Here is a 20,380-nt window from a genome sequence, read left to right as displayed (position 1 = left end):
ACAAGCAGAAGCAGAAGCAGCAGAAGCAGCAGCAGCACCACCTTTTGTTTTTTGGCTGCAGCAGCAGCAAGGCCCACAGGGCTGGCTAGCTGGCTAGCCAGCAAGCAGGTAGCAATGAAAGTAGGAATCTTTCTTTTTAACCCTGTAAGGGGGTGGTGCACTGTACCCGAAGATACTGCCATATCGGGTCAATGCATAGGGCGACGGAAGCAAGCTTCGAAATCGGTCCCCGTTCTCAAAAATCCATTTAATATATGGTCCCCAGATAGGGGACGTATCAGATATTAAACTGATAAGAACAGATTTTTTTTTTTTGATTGAAAGAGCTTTATTTACCGTTCAGTCATTACAAGTCGTACAATAAATTACAGTCACACAAAGCATGATAGTACAATACACAGCAAAGGTTCCCTAAGCTATACATCGCACACCATGCTACTCTAACATTCAGCTCAATCCTGCAATAGAAAAGCACAAGAGATCAAACAAAAACCAAATAATACAATCTGTGATCGGGTTAGGGTGTGGGCGACTATGTGGGGGTAGGGAGGGGGCGGATCACAGGGCCAAACTGTTGGGCTGTATCTTCAGGGAGACATGGGAGAAGGAGAGGGGTCTTCACTCCTCTTCTTCCTCATCAACGGCCGAGCTGTCCAAGATGGAATAGTCTCTAAGCAGGTTCTTGATGAACCTGCGGCAGTCCCGGACGGACATGTTTTCCCTGTTGATCACGAGGCGGTTCCTGGCAAGCCACACTGCGTCCTTAAAACAGTTCATAAGGCGCCAGGCCTCCTGGATGGCCTCCACGTCGTGGGTCCCAGGGAAGAGGCCGTAAAGCACCGAATGGTACGATAGGCAGCTCCTGGGCACTGAGTCTCTGAGTTCCTGTTCTAGGGCGTCCAACAGACCCTGTGCAAAGGGGCACTGCCAAAACACGTGGAAAGATGTTTCCTCCACGTAGGGGCAACGGGGGCAGTACCGGGTCTTGCACAGGTTGCGGGCATGCATGAATGACCTGAGAGAGAGACCTCCCATGACGGCCATCCACGACAAGTCCTTGTGTCCATTGGTAAGCCGCTTTGAGGCCACATTGTTCCAAACTGTCTCTGCAGTGGCTGCGGGGAGTCCCGGAACCAGCTCGGTCGAGTCCTTAGCTCGGATGAGCTTGTGGATTGTCTTTGGCTTCCATAGGTCTGGTTTCAGTCCTTCCAGCTGGTGCTCCCTCACAAACCGGACAACATCCCCATAGAACCAGGGAGTGCTCCAGTTGTAAGGGATGGAGCTGTCCCACTTGTCCCAGCCCAGCTGTCTCCAGAGGGGCATGAGAAGCAAGCGAGACATGGACCTGCCCGCTGAGCCAGTCTTTTCTACAAGAGTCCGCTGCACCGTGACACATGCAAAGGAGGCCCTCAGCAGAGCGGGGATGTCGGGTATTCCCTTCCCACCCTTGCGGGGTTCCTTGTACATCACGGTCCTCTTGACTCTGTCCATTTTGCCCCAGACGAAGCCAAACACTGTCCGGGTGATGGCCTTGCAAACGGTGGTATGGGGAGGCCAGGCCTGTGCGGTGTATTGGAGCACAGGCAAAACTTCACTCCGCAGGACAAGTGCCTTGCCTTCCATCGTGAGCTTTCTGGAGCTCCACAGTCCGATCTTCGAGTTTATCCTTCCTAGTCGGTCTTGCCAAGACTTAAGGGCCGCTCCTTCCTTCCCGAACCAGACTCCAAGAATTTGAATGAAGTCCGGCTTAATAGTAAAGGGGAAGGGGGCGGAAGAAGCCAGGTGCCATTCCCCGAAGAGCATGGCCTCCGACTTCCCGCAGTTGACTTTTGCCCCCGAAGCTCTGCCGAAGTCCTCGCAGGTCTGGACGAGTGCAGTCACCGAACGCTGGTCAGCGCAGAAGACGGTCACGTCGTCCATGTAGAGCGAGCACTTGACCTCGTGGCGATCTGGTCCTGGTGCGGTGATCCCTCTGATCTCTCCATTCTGCCGGATAGTCTCAGCGAAGAGCTCTATAACACAAACAAAAAGGAGAGGTGAAAGAGGGCAGCCTTGTCTAACCCCTGAAAGAATGGAAAAGGGGTCAGTCTTCCAGCCGTTCACCAACACCGTGCTGTAAATGTCAAAATACATAACGTTAACAAAAGAGCAAAACATCTTCCCCAGACCCAGCCTGCGCAAAACCCTGTCCATGAATGCATGGGAGACACGGTCGAACGCCTTCTCCTGATCTAAGCTGACCAGGGCGGCGCGGCCCCCGCGGTCCTGGATGTAATGGACCGTGTCTCTCACAAGGGCAAGGCTGTCAGCAATCCTGCGGCCAGGAATGCTGCAGGTCTGGTCCGGATGGACGATCTGCCCCATGACAGGTTTCAGCCTGTTGGCCAGCACCTTGGCGAGGATCTTGTAGTCCACGTTCAGGAGAGAGATGGGACGCCAGTTTTTCAGGTCACATCTCTCCCCCTTCCGCTTATACAAGATCGTGATCATCCCTTCCCTCAACGACGGAGGCATTCTGCCCCCCACCACCATCTCCTCGTACACCTCCAACAGGTCCGGACAGATCAGGTCACCCAGCGCTACGTAGAGCTCGGCCGGGAGACCGTCACTGCCCGGGGTCTTGCCGGGCTTAAAGGATTTAGCGGCAGAGAGCAGCTCCCCCACCGTCAAGGGATCGTCCATAGCCGCCGCACCTGCGGGATCAACAACGTTAGTGACACCTGACAGGAACCTCTCGGCGGCTTCGGGGTCGGATGACTTGGGGGCGTAGAGGTTGCTGTAGAAGTCGTGGACGACCCCCATCACTTCCTCCTTGCCGCTTCTCATGTGTCCGGTCTCATCTCGTAGCTCAGTCAGGGGCGTGTGGCCGGCATGGAGCTTCCTGAAAAAGAAAGAGTTACATTTCTCACCCTTCTCCAGGTTCTCCACCTTGGAACGAAAGACGATTCGCTTGGATTCCTCCTCAAAGTGCCTTTTCAAGCTCTTTTTGGTCTCCTCCAGCTCCTCCCTGACGTCCCAGCCACACTGGAGCAGGTCCTGCAGGGACCGCAGCTCGCGCTGCAGTTTCCTCAAGTCCCACTTCTTCGCACACGCCTGTTGTCTGCCTTTTGCCTGAAAGAAACAACGGAATTCGACTTTAACATATTCCCACCAATCGCTGATGCACTTGAACAGACATTTGTCATTTCGCCATACAAGGTAAGCATCCCTAAGTTCCTCCATGGCCTCCCTCTGCTCCAACAGGGCACAATTCAACTTCCAGGAGCCCGGGCCAGGTGGGAATCCATGGCCCAGAGTCCCCCGGAATCGAATGGCCCTGTGGTCAGAGAAGAAGCAGGGGACCATAGAGTACGACACCTTTCTGACTGCTCTCGAAGTGAAGATGAAGTCTATCCGAGAACGGAGCGAGCCATCGGGGCGGCTCCACGTATAGTTTACGGAGCCGTTCCCGATGGACCCGACAACGTCCTGCAAGGATGCCTCCGTCACCATCTCAATCAGCAGTTTAGACGTCACGTCCAGGTTGGCGGATGTGCCAGAACTGCGCCCGTCCACCTCAATGGGGCAGTTGAAGTCACCACCCAACACTACTGCCCTAGTGGTGGCGAGTTCAGCCCGCAGGGCCTGGAGAACCTCCAGTCGGACATCCCTCTCAGGGGAGGCATACACGTTGATGAGCCGCACGGGCTCACCCGCCCAGGAACCGTCTGCGACAAGAAGTCTGCCACAGACGAGCTCCCGGACGGAATCAAGTGCAAAGTTACCTCCCCTGATCAGGATGGCCACCCCCGCAGACCTATTGTCGCCCCCACCAGACCAGTAGGAAGGGCCGTGAGGCCACTGCCTGGCCAGATGGTTGTAAGACCTAGAAGCAGACAAAGCACATTCCTGCAACATGTAAACATCACACCTCTGGGAATCTAAGAACGTAAGAACAGTCTGAAATCTAAACCAAGCTCTAATACTCCTCACATTAATGCAGAAGATGTTGAGATCAGCCATGGGAATAAAAAGAGAGGTTAGTTCTGATACTAGTTACCAGTCTGGTCGGACGGGTCCTCTTCTCTGGCGCCTGTCGGCTCCTGTGGCTTCTCGTAGCGCCCTTCCAAGAACTCGTCGTAGACCGTGTTGGACGGAGTGTCCAGGATTTTCTTAACCTCTGGGTCCTGCAGCAGCTCCTCCATAGATTGAGCTTGGACTGGCTCTGCTTGGACCTGCTCCACTTGGGCCTGCTCCATCACCTCCTCTCCTTCTGAAGCCTCAAGGCTCTCGCAGACCTGCTCCATCTCCTCCTCCTCATCTGAAGCTTGAGGGGTCTCGCAGGTCTCGATTATCTTTCTTTTGTGGGACTCTTCTGATACGTTGTCCCTTCCTTTCCTCTTCCTCTGTATGGTACCTGGGGGAGGAAGCACAGGAAAGTCCTCCGAAGGGCGGGCACCAGCAGCTGGAGGGGGGTTAGGTGCTGCTGGGCCAGGAGAGAAAGGAGGCTGGGTGGGGCGGGGGGCAGGAGAGAGTGCCCGGGCAGGGGAGGACGGGGCAGGGGTGGGCCGGGCAGGGGAGGACGGGGCAGGGGTGGGCCGGGGTGGGGTACGGGGGGCGGGGGTGGGCCGGGGTGGGGTACGGGGGGCGGGGGTGGGGCGGGATGGGGCAGGGGTGGGACGGGATGGGGCAGGAGGGGCGGGGGTGGGACGGGATGGGGCAGGAGGGGCAGGGGTGGGACGGGATGGGGCAGGGGTGGGACGGGATGGGGCAGGGGTGGGACGGGATGGGGCAGGGGTGGGGCGGGATGGGGCAGGAGATGGGGCGGGAGGGGCAGGGGATGGGGCGGGAGGGGCAGGGGAGGGGCGGGACGGGGCAGGGGTGGTGGCTTTCGCCTTCTTACCCTCCTTGGTCGGCTTGGCCATCCGTGGTGTTGGCTCCGGAGCTGGGGCTGGCTTCGGTGCTCTCGCTGCCACAGATGCCCATGTTCTCTCCCTCTGGGGGCAGTCCTTGTAGCTGTGGGCTGCCAGTCCGCAGAGGTTGCAGGTCTTGCTCTTGGGGCAGTCCTTGGTCGTGTGACCTGTCACACGGCAATACCTGCAGGCATCCTCCGTACAGTCCTTGCCCTCGTGGCCCATCTTGCCACATCTCCTGCAGGTCTGCGGCATGTCCGGGTAGAAGATAAGTCCTGTGGAGTTGCCCAAGGAAAATGTCGTTGGCAGGTGCTGTAGTCCGTCTGGAGAAGCAGGGTTCTTGTTGAGTCTGACGACCACAGACCACTTGCAGGTCCAGTATCCGAGTGAGTTCAGGATGCGGGTGGGCTCCCTCACCACGGTGCAGAAGCGCTTCAGGAAGGTCGAGATGTCCGTGCCTGGGGTGTGTGGGTTCCGCATTGAGACCGTCACCCGCCTCTCCTCTCTTTGAATAAGGCAGTTGCCCACAAAGCGAGAGAAAGGGGATTCGGGACTCGCCGCTTTCACCACCTCCCAGTATCTTCTACAGGTCCCAATGGTGGCAAAGGTGATGTAGAAGATTCCCGAAAAGAAGGTTGCTATTCCCAGGGTGTCAGCCGTGGGGAAGCCTTGATCCGCCAGCATCTTCTTGCAGAACACGTCGTGGGACATGTCCGGCACCCTTCCGTCCACGGGCTTGAGCTTCAAGGCAACAATCTGCCTCATCCAGGGCTCCAGGGTTGGAGCTTCCAGGTTAGGAATTCTGCCGCCCTTCTGCCTTGCCGTGGTGGAGGTTGAAGCTTGCTGTGGTTGGGGCTGGACCTCCAGGCCTTGCCCTGCAGCCTCCTGGGTGGACTTGCTGGTTGAGGCCATGGCTTCTTCCAGCAGGCTCTTTTCCGCTTCCTTGCTTGCTTGTGGAGAGAGGCTTCGCAAAGTCTTCTTTCCCGGGTGGGAGGAGCTATGCAGATCCGGTCCCGGTGGGAGGAGCTATGCAAATCCTTCTCCAGAGGCAGCGAGTTTCTTCGAAAAGATTCTGCGCCGCCTTCCTCTTCGCCGCTGTTCCGGAATTCACCGCCGATTCCCTTCTTCCAGGTTCTTCGTCGGCTTCTTCCGGAGCTGCAGTCTTCAAGATCTTCTCCTTCTTCAGATGTTCCGAGGCAGGCAGGAGACGATCTTCAGGTGGTATGCTCTAGAGAAATGCGGTTCTAATAAGAACGAAAAGTACTGCAATCGTACTACGCAAAATCTCTACCACAATGCTTGGAGTTCTTCAGACCGTAGCGATCATGGTATCTCCCCTGCCAGGTCAGTATAAACTGATAAGAACAGATACTACTTTTTTTTTTTTTTAAGCCGAGGAACGTGCTTTCGATTCACCCAAAGTGCAAGAAAAAGTGCAAACGTGTTACACTAAAAAAACGTGCACAAAGGATGCGGTCTATCGCAAGCCCTTCTCCGATAGGAGAGAGGCCCCCCAATAAACATTACCCTTCGCCTCCGGACCAAAAGGTACCTGCGAGGTTCCAGGTTCGATGTCCCTTTTCGCCGAAGCTACTAGGGGACCACAAATGCTCCCGGCATCCCCCTTGGCGTTAGCCAAGGTATCTGCCCGCAGAGCCGATTACGGTAGGTACCCTGCCAAAGCAGGAGTACCCGGGGTGTTTGCAGGGAGGTGCGGAACCTAATGGCCACACACACCTCCCCTAGACCGCCAGGAGGGACACCCAGAAGGGCTACCGCATCCTGACCAATCCTGTGAACACACAACACGCAAAAAGTGACACAGTGAGACAAAAAAGAAATAAATAAGTGAATGTGTGCAGATATACTGCCCGGACATCCGGCCGGATCTATAAAAATTTCTCTGATCCTAGCCAGAAGGCCGGGAATCAAGAGGTGAGTGCCACAAGGTGAAGAGATTATGGTGCCCGTGCTTCAACTCAGTGAGCCTATCCTCCCAGTGAGTTTCGGCACCTCGGGGTCACCACTCCCCGAGGCACAAAAGTACCTCGGCTCTAGACCCTCTCAGCCTCATGGCGAGACCCGGAGGGAACAGGTCACATCGGGGCAGCCGTCGAGCTGATTCCTCAGAACCAGCCCCGGAAAGCCCTGGTACACCTGCATCCTCCATGCAGCACCCATCCCCACCAGCCCCATACCGGCGTTACTGTCCACCGGCATGAAAAACTGATAAGAACAGATACTACACTTGATCTTAGCCAAAAGGCCGAGAAGCGATAACCGTGAAAGGGGCGGGCCCAACAAGGTGCCCTTCATGGGCACTATCACTGCTTGCTGTCAGGGAGGCTGCCAGACAATTTTCCATGCACACTCTGGGCTGGGGGGCAGTCAACCACCAGTACACACAGCAGAACCTAAACCCATACCATTATTGCTAAGCAGCAAGACAGGGGCCCATTGCACTCCCACGGGGCCTTTTTAAATGCAATCCATAACCCGGATTTGCCAGGAACCCTTCTTACTCCTCCTACTTGCATGTGACACTGGGCTTAGGATCTGCATAGGAAACACACACACAAGCACACACCTACCTTTGTTGCCTGCAGATGCCTCCTTGGCTGTCCCCAAACGGTATCAAACCAACACCCACGGGAAGCTGTAAGCATAGAGGACATGCCTGCACCCCATTGGACTTACCTGTGTGGGTTAAACCCGGGTTATTTGACAACCTATGGCGGTGATGGTTCTGCTCAGGCAGAGCAGTGCTGATGCTCCTCATAAAGCTGTCGCTGCTGTGAAGGTTCTAGGTGACATCACAAATCCCTATGGTTACATACACAACAAAGCTGGGTTGTTGTTGTTTACACTCTGCAAGGCCTGTGGAAGTGAGTGACATCATAGCACTGTAGTTCTGAGGGTTCTAGATGGATGCAACAATCTCCTGTTGCTTCTATGAAGGCCATAATAGACGACATCACCAAACAGCTCCATAGTCACATACACAGCAAAGGAGAGATGTTGTTTACACCTAGTGATGTCAGTGGTATTGAGTGACATCACAGCACAGTGCTAAGGCTCTTGGGCCTGGACACAACAGCGGCTGCAATATCTCAACGGAGAATACGTTTATATATATGTGTGTGTGTGCGCGTATATATATATATATATATATATATATATATATATATATATATATATATATATATATATATTTCTCCGCCGAAATCACTTTTAAACCCATTTCCACCTTTTTTTCCCTTCTCTTCCTCTTACTTTTTTTTCAAGTTTTTTTTACGTTTTTCTCCTTTTCGCCTCTTTTCTGGGCGTATTATTCTTCTTTTTCTTCTTTTTTTTCGTCTAATGCATACCCCATCAGTGCAGCAATGCTTATTCAATACCGCCAGCAGATGGAGACACTGGGGGATAATTTTCTAAGGATTTATACTGATTTTTCCTGTCTGAATTTGTCGCACAGAAAGTTGCAGGCCAAATATGTGTGACATTTCTGCGACTTTAGCTTCTAGAGCATTTTTACAACATTATACATAGGTGCTGAATACATAAAAAGCGACTGTTCAGCGACAGACAAGTCGCATCGGCTGAAAGTAGGCCAGAATGTCAGTCCATGTTGGAGCAGGTTTAGATACAGTCTAAAGTATAGATCTCAAAGTCTGTGCACAGAATTTAGCAAGGGCCTCGCACCTTCTGATGCATCAGGTAGGTGCACAATAGCATAGCCTAACCCTCTGTACTTTGGTCTATATTGATGCGGGACATAGACAGCCAGCTGATGACCAATCCATTAGTGCAATGGATGGCTGGAAGCATTTGTCTTTGCCTTTGCAATACCACAGAAGCAATGCATGGTCAATGTACAGCAATGACACACCTGTGTGAACAGCCAGGAGACCCCCCCCCCCCCCCCATGTTATGTTACATAGTTACATAGTTAGTACGGTCGAAAAAAGACATATGTCCATCAAGTTCAACCAGGGAATTAAGGGGTAGGGGTGTGGCGCGATATTGGGGAAGGGATGAGATTTTATATTTCTTCATAAGCATTAATCTTATTTTGTCAATTAGGAACATTCAGCACCCACCCGCTATCAAGGCAGCTGCCTATCATGTCATGCCCTACCTGCACAGGTGTGCTGGCTACTCAAATGATCCAATTAAGGAGGCCATTTAGTCAGCAGCAGCAGAAGTCCTGTGCCTGGACGCTCCAACAGTGGCCAGACACAAGCAGAAGCAGAAGCAGCAGAAGCAGCAGCAGCACCACCTTTTGTTTTTTGGCTGCAGCAGCAGCAAGGCCCACAGGGCTGGCTAGCTGGCTAGCCAGCAAGCAGGTAGCAATGAAAGTAGGAATCTTTCTTTTTAACCCTGTAAGGGGGTGGTGCACTGTACCCGAAGATACTGCCATATCGGGTCAATGCATAGGGCGACGGAAGCAAGCTTCGAAATCGGCCCCCGTTCTCAAAAATCCATTTAATATATGGTCCCCAGATAGGGGACGTATCAGATATTAAACTGATAAGAACAGATAAGGTTTCAACAAAATTTTATTGAATAAATAAGAAACCATACAAAATTTAAAATGCAAAATAATAAAAGGTTCACAAAAGTTTTAAAATACAAATAATAAAACCAGTAATAAAAGGAGAAAAAATAAAAATGGCAGGATAAAACATTATACAAATGTCATAAAAACTGATTATACTGTTATTTCGTTCCATAGAGGCAGACACCACATGGATGCTGCCTCGCTGGCCCCCAACTGTTTCTTGTCTCTTAGGTAATAGATGTACATCTCACTCAGGGCCAGCTTTATACAGTTTTTAACATCAATAAAATCATGTTTAAAAAGTAAGATGTTCCTAACTTTCCAGATGGCATTTTTAAAACAATTAATAATCATCCAGCAGATCATCTGCTGTTTAAAATTGGGGCAGTTAAAAAGACCGTAAAAGACACATTCGTGATTAAAATCTTTTAGGCCGCAGGCCCACTTCAAAAGTGGGCCTACCTTCCTCCAAAGCTCCCGTGCAAAAGGGCAGTTCCAAAATATGTGCAGCACCGTTTCGTCCACTCCGCAGCCATCTCTCGGGCACTTGGCTCTCGCCACCAGTCCTCGCCTGTGCTGGAACTCACGAGTAGGGAGGCACTGGTGGACGATTGCCCAGGCAAGATCCCTGTGTACATTCGCCAGAAACTTCCCGTACACGTTCCGCCATACCTTTTTGGATCTTGCCTGTGTGAAATTGGACACTGCCAGGGTAACCTCACTCCGCCTGAGGACCTTTGATACCTTTCTCTGGTCCCCCAGTATGTCAGGCTCCAAATCTTGGAGACCTAGGAGCCTGACTGTCTTTTCCAACACCACATAATGTTTTGGGGGACACAGAAGCACCGGAGCGTTCAGAGGGATGCGCAACCATCTTTTAAAAACCATGCCCGCAGCGTACCTTAAAAAGCAGCTAAAAATGCCATCGGATTTAATAATTTTAAAACAGAAACAGAAATACTTTATGTAAAAGAAAGTAAAAAGGTTAGGAACATCTTTCCCGCCATTATCTTTACTTTTGTACATAAAATCACGCTTTAATTTCTCCATTTTTGAACCCCATAAAAAAGTAAAAACAATTCTAGTTACTTTTTTAATGTATAAAATAGATGGAGGAAATACCATGGCAATGTATAGCATAATAGGGAGTAAAACCATCTTTATTATTAAAATCTTCCCCTCCATGGTAAGGTTTCTAAGATTCCACATTAAAATCTTCTTCTCCATCTTAGCTATAGCTGAATCCCAGTTAGGGCTCCCATCATTGACCTGGTTAAAAACAATACCTAAAACTTTAATTTGATCCTGTTGCATTGTGACTCCTGGGGTGATGGATGAATCCCAGGAGCCAATATAAAAACAGTCACATTTATCTGTGTTTAGCTTAAAACCAGAGACCTCGCAGAAATAGCTGGTGTTCCTCAATGCCCCCCTCATGGATGGAGAGTCCGGGCACAGTATGGTGACATCATCCATGTACCCCAACACCTTTAGATGGGTCCCTCCTCCACCAGGTATCGGTACGCCTCTTACTACCCGGTCTTTTCTGAGGAGGGCCATCAGTGGTTCGATTGCGCAAATAAAAAGGAGTGGGGACAGGGGGCAGCCCTGTTTGACACCTGATAAAAGAGGAACACCGCTGGTTAAAAAGCCATTAACAGAGACTTGACTAAAACAGGATCGGTATAAAAGCATGATTCGGCTTAAAATCGTTTCAGGCACTGCCATCTTTTTAAGAACTAAAAACAGGTATTCATGGGAGACCCTATCAAAGGCTTTTTCAAAGTCTAAGGATAAAATTGCTACAGTTTGATTTCTATCCTTAAAATACCATAAAACATCTCTTAAAATATTTAGGGATTCAGCTATAGACCTTCCAGGTACCCCACAAACCTGATTTGGGTGAATTAATTTATGAATAAAAGGTTTAAAACGGACAGCTAATAACTTGGCTAAAACTTTATAATCGACATTTAAAAGTGTGATGGGGCGCCAATTTTTTAGCATATCCTTTTCACCCTTTTTAAAAAGTAATGATACAATCCCCCTCCTCCAGGAAGGGGGAAGTTCATTAACAATAAAAGTTTCTTTATACAATAAAACCATATCATCCTTTAAAATATCCCAAAAAGCTAAATAAAATTCGATGGGTAAACCATCTTCCCCAGGGGCCTTCCCACTAGAAAAACTTTTAAAAACAAATAAAAGTTCATCTAAGTTAAGATCACGGGATAAAACCTCCTGGTCTAAAACATCTAGCTTAAAATCAAGGGAATTAAGAACATGTTCTAAAAAGGATGGATTAAGATCTTTCTTATTAAAAAGAAGCTGGTAGAAGTTAAAAACTGCATCTAACATGCCTTTTGGAGTGGATTCACCCTCAAGGTTTTGGATGATATCCCTCCTATTCATCACTTTTTTAAAAAAGAAACGGGAACATTTCTCGCCCTCCTCCAGGTGCTGCACATGTGAGTTAAAAATGATTTGTTTCCCTTTCTTTTCTATGGCATGTTTTATTTCAGTTTTAAGGTTTAAAATATCATTTTCTACATCCATACCAGCTTCTTTCAATTTAAAAAGTACATTTAAACGCATGTTAAGAACATAAAACCACTGTTTTTCCATTTTTGCCTTCTTCTTACCTGCTTTGATAAAAAAAAATCTGATTTTAGATTTGGTGCCCTCCCACCAGTGCAGCATAGGCTCGTGGGGTTTTCTTTGTGATTGCCAGCATTGGTAGGTCCGCACAAACTCCTCTTTTATCTCAGGGTCCTCTAGGAGTGTGGTGTTTAATCTCCAGAGGCCCCTTTTTGCTTTTTGCTCCCCCTCTAGCTCCAGGCCCACCAAGAGGAGCTTATGATCAGAGAAGATATTCTGCTCGAGCGTGCATTTCAGGGGTTTAAAAGCTCTAGAGGAAAAAATAAAATCGATTCTGGAGCTCACTCTTCCATTGGACCATGTGGCGCCCGGGTCCTCCGGCAAGAGATCCTTCCAGCAATCTTTCAAATTAAAATCATCAATAAAATTTTTAAGCAGGTAAGAAGTGCGGTCTTTACGATTAATATCCCCACCCTGCCGGTGTTCCCCATCACGTATGCAGTTAAAATCACCTCCCACCAGCAGGGGGGAAGACCCAACACAAAACAGTGGTAAAATTTCAAATAGTTCTGCCCGCTCCTGTTTATCAGGAGGGGCATACACATTTAAAACACGAATTAAAAGTCCATTAAAATATAGATGAATTAAAAGAGCTCTGCCAGGCACAATCTCAGTTACTGTATGAATAGAAAAGGACTGGCCTCGGCAGAGCAGCCCAACACCCACAGAACGACAGTCATTTGCACCGGACCATATGGATGGGCCCAGCTTCCAGTCTTCTTTTAAGTCTTTATAGTCCATTTTACTAGGGATTCCACATTCTTGTAGCAGGCAAAGGTCAAAGTCACATGTCTCTAGATAAGAAAATAAAGCAGCCCTGCGATCAGGGCTCTTTAAGGACCTCACATTGAGTGAGGCAATTTTTACAGGGATAGGCATAGTTTATGGAGAGTCCGTGCTTGGAGAATCAAAGTCAATAATAAGCTGCGTACCGTCATCCCCCGCCTGCGGGGTCATCAGCTCCTTGATGTTCTGAGGGTCGGAGCTTGAGATCGATGATGCCCCGACCCTGAGCTCGCTCTCGTCCGAACTACGGCACGCCGCTTTCCTTTGAATGTCTTCCTCTTCTTCTTCTCTTTGTCTTTTAAATGTCACACTGCTGTCCATATCCTCTGTGTTGCTCTCACTCGATGTAATCTCTGGCCCCCGGCTGATGGATCTGCGTCTTCTTTCATCATTTGACGACTGGAACTGCTGCACAGGGGCCTGTGAGGCCTCTTTTCCGGAACCTTTGCCGCTACCTTGGGAAGTTTTCATCGCTTGTTCCCCAGCAAGCGTTGCTGAGGACTGTTGCTCCAACTTCCCCATCGATCGACGATGGCCAGTTTTACCCACCGGGTCCACTGCTGGCGGGGCAGCAAACCCTGGTTTGGCGCCACTTGTCTTCTTGGCCCTGTCCTGTATAGGCGGAGTAACAGGACCGGGCTCAGACCTGGCCACCTGGCTCCCCTTCCGGCGGGCTTTCACCGGGGCCTCTTCGTCCGGAGCAGGGCGACCCTGGGCCAAGCCAGTACCTGGCTTATTCTGCAATTTTGGGTCCACTTTTGCCCCCACCGAGGCCCGTCGGCTGCCACCCGCCACAGGTGAGCCCCCTTCAGAAGTTTTGGCGGGCTCTTGAGCCAGGTAGGAAGTCGATCGACGTCTTTCAATTTCCCGGGCAGTAAACTCGATCACCCGCCCGGGCTTCGTGGAATCCCCATGGCCTCCCCCTAGCACTACCACCGGTGGGCCCCCCGATGGAGCACCAGAGGTCTTGGGCCTGGACCCATCAGTACCTGCCATCTGGGGTTTGGGCATCTTAAAAAAGGACGTCTTTTGTCCTGTCCCCTCTTTGGGTGGGCCCAGCCTTGACCCACCCATCGTAGTTTTTGCTTTATGGGGACAGGAATTAAAATCGTGTTTTTCCTCTCCGCAGAGGTTGCACCTTATCGTATGGCTACATCTTGAGGCTATGTGACCTTCTTGGCCACACCTATTGCAGCGAATCACACGCTCCGCGCCGCAGGTCTCCTGGGTGTGGCCAAACCTCAAGCAATTTCGGCAATACATAGGCATTTGAGGATAGAACAGGAAGCCCCGAACTCTCCCGATGGCAAAATTTGGGGGCGGATGGCAAAGACCCCCAATACCACCGGGATCCTTACGGAGCTTGACCCAGAACTTCCTCTTGCCGTTCCAGAACCGCACGGAGTTCAAGATTTTGTTTGCGAATCGCACCTCTTCGCAGTATCGCCGAAGAAAAGTGGCTATATCCTCCGTGGTCACATGAGGGCTGTGCATAGCCACCACCAACGGTATATGTTCCTCACCATAGAGGAACTGGAACGAAAGACCGTCGAGTCGATCGTCCCTCTGGTCCGCACCAGACAAGGTTGCATAGATGTTATCGCAACACGCCGTGGCCGTGAAGGTGACGGTATACAGGCCACGGCTTTCCTGGTCATTTAGACACAGGATGTCCTCCCTATTGAGGCGGAAGTAGTCAAGAAGAATCACCTCCGCAATGAAGCGGAGGTTCTTCAACTGACGATGGCTCTCCGACACCTCTATGCGGATGGTATTTCGCATCGACATTTCCCCAGAGGGGAAAGCCCAGGAGAACGGCATCTTCCACACCCAGGGACTAAGCCCCTTCCCCAATAGCAGCAGGGGCTCGGAATCCCGCTATAAAAGCGGAACCCTTACCCAAGGCAGAGGTCGGGGGTACCCTAGGTGCTTCCGAAGCTACAGGTAACGCTCAACGTACCGAAAATGCCTTCTGAGACACAAGGTCCCAGAGACAGGGGGATCGCAACCCGTTGTCCGTGGACTAAGCCCGCTCCCCAATAGCAGCAAGGGGGTGAAGTCCCTCCGTAAGGAGAGACAATCCCCCAAGGCCGAGAAGCGGGGTACCACAGACACCTTCCGACCAGACCAAATGCAGATACTACACTTGATCTTAGCCAAAAGGCCGAGAAGCGATAACCGTGAAAGGGGCGGGCCCAACAAGGTGCCCTTCATGGGCACTATCACTGCTTGCTGTCAGGGAGGCTGCCAGACAATTTTCCATGCACACTCTGGGCTGGGGGGCAGTCAACCACCAGTACACACAGCAGAACCTAAACCCATACCATTATTGCTAAGCAGCAAGACAGGGGCCCATTGCACTCCCACGGGGCCTTTTTAAATGCAATCCATAACCCGGATTTGCCAGGAACCCTTCTTACTCCTCCTACTTGCATGTGACACTGGGCTTAGGATCTGCATAGGAAACACACACACAAGCACACACCTACCTTTGTTGCCTGCAGATGCCTCCTTGGCTGTCCCCAAACGGTATCAAACCAACACCCACGGGAAGCTGTAAGCATAGAGGACATGCCTGCACCCCATTGGACTTACCTGTGTGGGTTAAACCCGGGTTATTTGACAACCTATGGCGGTGATGGTTCTGCTCAGGCAGAGCAGTGCTGATGCTCCTCATAAAGCTGTCGCTGCTGTGAAGGTTCTAGGTGACATCACAAATCCCTATGGTTACATACACAACAAAGCTGGGTTGTTGTTGTTTACACTCTGCAAGGCCTGTGGAAGTGAGTGACATCATAGCACTGTAGTTCTGAGGGTTCTAGATGGATGCAACAATCTCCTGTTGCTTCTATGAAGGCCATAATAGACGACATCACCAAACAGCTCCATAGTCACATACACAGCAAAGGAGAGATGTTGTTTACACCTAGTGATGTCAGTGGTATTGAGTGACATCACAGCACAGTGCTAAGGCTCCTGGGCCTGGACACAGCAGCGGCTGCAATATCTCAACGGAGAATACGTTTATATATATGTGTGTGTGTGCGCGTATATATATATATATATATATATATATATATATATATATATATATATTTCTCCGCCGAAATCACTTTTAAACCCATTTCCACCTTTTTTTCCCTTCTCTTCCTCTTACTTTTTTTTCACGTTTTTTTACGTTTTTCTCCTTTTCGCCTCTTTTCTGGGCGTATTATTCTTCTTTTTCTTCTTTTTTTTCGTCTAATGCATACCCCATCAGTGCAGCAATGCTTATTCAATACCGCCAGCAGATGGAGACACTGGGGGATAATTTTCTAAGGATTTATACTGATTTTTCCTGTCTGAATTTGTCGCACAGAAAGTTGCAGGCCAAATATGTGTGACATTTCTGCGACTTTAGCTTCTAGAGCATTTTTACAACATTATACATAGGTGCTGAATACATAAAAAGCGACTGTTCAGCGACAGACAAGTCGCATCGGCTGAAAGTAGGCCAGAATGTCAGTCCATGTTGGAGCAGGTTTAGATACAGTCTAAAGTATAGATCTCAAAGTCTGTGCACAGAATTTAGCAAGGGCCTCGCACCTTCTGATGCATCAGGTAGGTGCACAATAGCATAGCCTAACCCTCTGTACTTTGGTCTATATTGATGCGGGACATAGACAGCCAGCTGATGACCAATCCATTAGTGCAATGGATGGCTGGAAGCATTTGTCTTTGCCTTTGCAATACCACAGAAGCAATGCATGGTCAATGTACAGCAATGACACACCTGTGTGAACAGCCAGGAGACCCCCCCCCCCCCCCCATGTTATGTTACATAGTTACATAGTTAGTACGGTCGAAAAAAGACATATGTCCATCAAGTTCAACCAGGGAATTAAGGGGTAGGGGTGTGGCGCGATATTGGGGAAGGGATGAGATTTTATATTTCTTCATAAGCATTAATCTTATTTTGTCAATTAGGAACATTCAGCACCCACCCGCTATCAAGGCAGCTGCCTATCATGTCATGCCCTACCTGCACAGGTGTGCTGGCTACTCAAATGATCCAATTAAGGAGGCCATTTAGTCAGCAGCAGCAGAAGTCCTGTGCCTGGACGCTCCAACAGCGGCCAGACACAAGCAGAAGCAGAAGCAGCAGAAGCAGCAGCAGCACCACCTTTTGTTTTTTGGCTGCAGCAGCAGCAAGGCCCACAGGGCTGGCTAGCTGGCTAGCCAGCAAGCAGGTAGCAATGAAAGTAGGAATCTTTCTTTTTAACCCTGTAAGGGGGTGGTGCACTGTACCCGAAGATACTGCCATATCGGGTCAATGCATAGGGCGACGGAAGCAAGCTTCGAAATCGGCCCCCGTTCTCAAAAATCCATTTAATATATGGTCCCCAGATAGGGGACGTATCAGATATTAAACTGATAAGAACAGATACTACACTTGATCTTAGCCAAAAGGCCGAGAAGCGATAACCGTGAAAGGGGCGGGCCCAACAAGGTGCCCTTCATGGGCACTATCACTGCTTGCTGTCAGGGAGGCTGCCAGACAATTTTCCATGCACACTCTGGGCTGGGGGGCAGTCAACCACCAGTACACACAGCAGAACCTAAACCCATACCATTATTGCTAAGCAGCAAGACAGGGGCCCATTGCACTCCCACGGGGCCTTTTTAAATGCAATCCATAACCCGGATTTGCCAGGAACCCTTCTTACTCCTCCTACTTGCATGTGACACTGGGCTTAGGATCTGCATAGGAAACACATACACAAGCACACACCTACCTTTGTTGCCTGCAGATGCCTCCTTGGCTGTCCCCAAACGGTATCAAACCAACACCCACGGGAAGCTGTAAGCATAGGGGACATGCCTGCACCCCATTGGACTTACCTGTGTGGGTTAAACCCGGGTTATTTGACAACCTATGGCGGTGATGGTTCTGCTCAGGCAGAGCAGTGCTGATGCTCCTCATAAAGCTGTCGCTGCTGTGAAGGTTCTAGGTGACATCACAAATCCCTATGGTTACATACACAACAAAGCTGGGTTGTTGTTGTTTACACTCTGCAAGGCCTGTGGAAGTGAGTGACATCATAGCACTGTAGTTCTGAGGGTTCTAGATGGATGCAACAATCTCCTGTTGCTTCTATGAAGGCCATAATAGACGACATCACCAAACAGCTCCATAGTCACATACACAGCAAAGGAGAGATGTTGTTTACACCTAGTGATGTCAGTGGTATTGAGTGACATCACAGCACAGTGCTAAGGCTCCTGGGCCTGGACACAGCAGCGGCTGCAATATCTCAACGGAGAATACGTTTATATATATGTGTGTGTGTGCGCGTATATATATTTATATATATATATATATATATATATATATATATATATATATATATATATATATATATATATTTCTCCGCCGAAATCACTTTTAAACCCATTTCCACCTTTTTTTCCCTTCTCTTCCTCTTACTTTTTTTTCACGTTTTTTTACGTTTTTCTCCTTTTCGCCTCTTTTCTGGGCGTATTATTCTTCTTTTTCTTCTTTTTTTTCGTCTAATGCATACCCCATCAGTGCAGCAATGCTTATTCAATACCGCCAGCAGATGGAGACACTGGGGGATAATTTTCTAAGGATTTATACTGATTTTTCCTGTCTGAATTTGTCGCACAGAAAGTTGCAGGCCAAATATGTGTGACATTTCTGCGACTTTAGCTTCTAGAGCATTTTTACAACATTATACATAGGTGCTGAATACATAAAAAGCGACTGTTCAGCGACAGACAAGTCGCATCGGCTGAAAGTAGGCCAGAATGTCAGTCCATGTTGGAGCAGGTTTAGATACAGTCTAAAGTATAGATCTCAAAGTCTGTGCACAGAATTTAGCAAGGGCCTCGCACCTTCTGATGCATCAGGTAGGTGCACAATAGCATAGCCTAACCCTCTGTACTTTGGTCTATATTGATGCGGGACATAGACAGCCAGCTGATGACCAATCCATTAGTGCAATGGATGGCTGGAAGCATTTGTCTTTGCCTTTGCAATACCACAGAAGCAATGCATGGTCAATGTACAGCAATGACACACCTGTGTGAACAGCCAGGAGACCCCCCCCCCCCCCCCATGTTATGTTACATAGTTACATAGTTAGTACGGTCGAAAAAAGACATATGTCCATCAAGTTCAACCAGGGAATTAAGGGGTAGGGGTGTGGCGCGATATTGGGGAAGGGATGAGATTTTATATTTCTTCATAAGCATTAATCTTATTTTGTCAATTAGGAACATTCAGCACCCACCCACTATCAAGGCAGCTGCCTATCATCTCATGCCCTACCTGCACAGGTGTGCTGGCTACTCAAATGATCCAATTAAGGAGGCCATTTAGTCAGCAGCAGCAGAAGTCCTGTGCCTGGACGCTCCAACAGCGGCCAGACACAAGCAGAAGCAGAAGCAGCAGAAGCAGCAGCAGCACCACCTTTTGTTTTTTGGCTGCAGCAGCAGCAAGGCCCACAGGGCTGGCTAGCTGGCTAGCCAGCAAGCAGGTAGCAATGAAAGTAGGAATCTTTCTTTTTAACCCTGTAAGGGGGTGGTGCACTGTACCCGAAGATACTGCCATATCGGGTCAATGCATAGGGCGACGGAAGCAAGCTTCGAAATCGGCCCCCGTTCTCAAAAATCCATTTAATATATGGTCCCCAGATAGGGGACGTATCAGATATTAAACTGATAAGAACAGATACTACACTTGATCTTAGCCAAAAGGCCGAGAAGCGATAACCGTAAAAGGGGCGGGCCCAACAAGGTGCCCTTCATGGGCACTATCACTGCTTGCTGTCAGGGAGGCTGCCAGACAATTTCCCATGCACACTCTGGGCTGGGGGGCAGTCAACCACCAGTACACACAGCAGAACCTAAACCCATACCATTATTGCTAAGCAGCAAGACAGGGGCCCATTGCACTCCCACGGGGCCTTTTTAAATGCAATCCATAACCCGGATTTGCCAGGAACCCTTCTTACTCCTCCTACTTGCATGTGACACTGGGCTTAGGATCTGCATAGGAAACACACACACAAGCACACACCTACCTTTGTTGCCTGCAGATGCCTCCTTGGCTGTCCCCAAACGGTATCAAACCAACACCCACGGGAAGCTGTAAGCATAGAGGACATGCCTGCACCCCATTGGACTTACCTGTGTGGGTTAAACCCGGGTTATTTGACAACCTATGGCGGTGATGGTTCTGCTCAGGCAGAGCAGTGCTGATGCTCCTCATAAAGCTGTCGCTGCTGTGAAGGTTCTAGGTGACATCACAAATCCCTATGGTTACATACACAACAAAGCTGGGTTGTTGTTGTTTACACTCTGCAAGGCCTGTGGAAGTGAGTGACATCATAGCACTGTAGTTCTGAGGGTTCTAGATGGATGCAACAATCTCCTGTTGCTTCTATGAAGGCCATAATAGACGACATCACCAAACAGCTCC

General features: G+C 49.6%; 4 non-coding genes and 2 pseudogenes across 4 annotated transcripts; all 6 read right to left on the bottom strand.

Annotated features, from left to right (window-relative positions):
- Window positions 1-150: 150 nt before the first annotated feature.
- Window positions 151-330, bottom strand: LOC130342168 (U2 spliceosomal RNA; annotated as a pseudogene).
- Window positions 331-6,982: 6,652 nt separating this feature from the next.
- LOC130342182 (U2 spliceosomal RNA) lies at window positions 6,983-7,170 on the bottom strand. The gene has a single exon (XR_008881874.1). It is a non-coding gene; the product is annotated as a U2 spliceosomal RNA (small nuclear RNA).
- Window positions 7,171-9,280: 2,110 nt separating this feature from the next.
- On the bottom strand, window positions 9,281-9,466 carry LOC130342162 (U2 spliceosomal RNA). Its single transcript, XR_008881863.1, has one exon. It is a non-coding gene; the product is annotated as a U2 spliceosomal RNA (small nuclear RNA).
- Window positions 9,467-14,855: 5,389 nt separating this feature from the next.
- LOC130342186 (U2 spliceosomal RNA) lies at window positions 14,856-15,073 on the bottom strand (annotated as a pseudogene).
- A 2,095-nt stretch (window positions 15,074-17,168) lies between these two features.
- LOC130342204 (U2 spliceosomal RNA) lies at window positions 17,169-17,359 on the bottom strand. Its single transcript, XR_008881890.1, has one exon. It is a non-coding gene; the product is annotated as a U2 spliceosomal RNA (small nuclear RNA).
- A 2,119-nt stretch (window positions 17,360-19,478) lies between these two features.
- LOC130342203 (U2 spliceosomal RNA) lies at window positions 19,479-19,669 on the bottom strand. The gene has a single exon (XR_008881889.1). It is a non-coding gene; the product is annotated as a U2 spliceosomal RNA (small nuclear RNA).
- Between the last annotated feature and the right edge of the window lie 711 nt (window positions 19,670-20,380).

This window comes from Hyla sarda, unplaced genomic scaffold, assembly GCF_029499605.1.
Source record: "Hyla sarda isolate aHylSar1 unplaced genomic scaffold, aHylSar1.hap1 scaffold_643, whole genome shotgun sequence".
Taxonomy (NCBI): domain Eukaryota; kingdom Metazoa; phylum Chordata; class Amphibia; order Anura; family Hylidae; genus Hyla; species Hyla sarda.
This window is presented reverse-complemented; position numbering and strand designations above follow the sequence as displayed.